Source organism: Oncorhynchus nerka, linkage group LG18, assembly GCF_034236695.1.
Source record: "Oncorhynchus nerka isolate Pitt River linkage group LG18, Oner_Uvic_2.0, whole genome shotgun sequence".
NCBI lineage: Eukaryota > Metazoa > Chordata > Actinopteri > Salmoniformes > Salmonidae > Oncorhynchus > Oncorhynchus nerka.
In genome coordinates, this window is record NC_088413.1 from 58461813 (window position 1) to 58463538 (window position 1726).

The window sequence follows — 1726 nt, forward strand, 5'->3', positions numbered from 1 at the left end:
CGGTATGTCCTGTGCCAGCTCCCCGCACTCGCCCTGAAGAGCGTGTCACCAATCCGGTGCCACCTGTGCCAGCTCCACGCACTCGACCTGAGGAGTGTGTCATCAGTCCAGTGCAACCTGCTCCGATGCCCAGTCCAGGCACGATGTCCAGTCCTGCTCCATGGCAGGAGCTTTCCTCTGCGCCGGTGCCCAGTCCAGGCATGGCATCCAGTCCCGCTCCATGGCAAGAGCCTTCCTCTGCGCGGGTGCCTGGTCCAGGCACAGGAGCCTTCCTCTGTGCCGGTGCCCAGTCCAGGCGTCCAGTCCCGCTCTATGGCAGGAGCCTTCCTCTGCGCTGGTGCCCAGTCCAGGCACGGCGTCCAGTCCCGCTCCATGGCAGGAGTCTTCCTCTGCGCCGGTACCCAGTCCAGGCATGGCATCCAGTCCCGCTCCATGGCAAGAGCCTTCCTCTGCGCGGGTGCCTGGTCCAGGCACAGGAGCCTTCCTCTGTGCCGGTGCCAAGTCCAGGCGTCCAGTCCCGCTCTATGGCAGGAGCCTTCCTCTGCGCTGGTGCCCAGTCCAGGCACGGCATCCAGTCCCGCGCCATGGCCGGATCCGGGGTCTGGGCTGGGGCTACGACCCGCACCGTAGCCGCCACCGACACTAGTCACCCCCCCCCCAACCCCCCATTTTGGTTTCTGTCTTTGTGGCCGGAGTCCGCATCTTTGGAGGGGGGTATTGTCACTCCCTGACCATAGAGAGCCCTTGGTTCTCTATGGTGTTGTAGGTCAGGGCGTGACTAGGGGGTGTTCTAGTCGATGCATTTCTATGTTGGTGCTCTTAGTATGGTTCCCAATTAGAGGCAGCTGATATTTGTTGTCTCTAGTTGGGGATCATACTTACGGTGTCCCTGTTCCCACCTGCATTTGTGGGATATTGTTTTGTTTAAGTTTCACTAATAAAATATGTGCAACTCGAATCACACTGCGCCTTGGTCCGTCTATGATAGCAATCGTGACAGAAGGAGGCTTTGTTGCGAAATAGGAAGCCGATTCTAAATTTAATATTGGATTGGAGATGTTTAATATGAGTCTGGAAGGGTACTACACAAAACACAGGGTAGAAACCCAAACAAGAGAGCGAGGAGTACCTCGAATTAATATACACAATCGCACAATGATTATCACACGGGACGAGACCGTAATCATCTGCACAATATACGTGGCACGAAAGCCAAAACAACATAGCACAGGTACTCACACGTCCAACGGACATTGGAACAATAATCGACAGAACAATAATAAACAAAGGGCACATTTATACAATTACTAATCAGTGGGAATAGGGACCAGGTGTGCTTAATGACAGTTCTGGAGGGTTTAAACACAGAGGTGACACAGAGGTGGGGGTGTTCGTTTATTTAAGATTTTTAACAAGATTTTAAATATATTTACCAATGTAGCAGTACAAATAGCATTTTAAACAAATAGGAGAATGGTTAAATTAGCATTATTTAGAGACCTCCCCCCAAACTGTGTGTCAACTGTTGCAATATGTGTGCACAATGTTTGCGTATCCATTGTATTCATTGTCACATTTAACAAGAAACATGCTTGTAAGAAGGGTCATTAACATAGTACCCATATGCTTAGGCTACTGTAATCATATTGTTCCGTCATTCACGTCGCATGCCGAAGAACTTACATCAGGGGGAGTTAAGAGTTTGGACACCACGTGGTGTTATAAT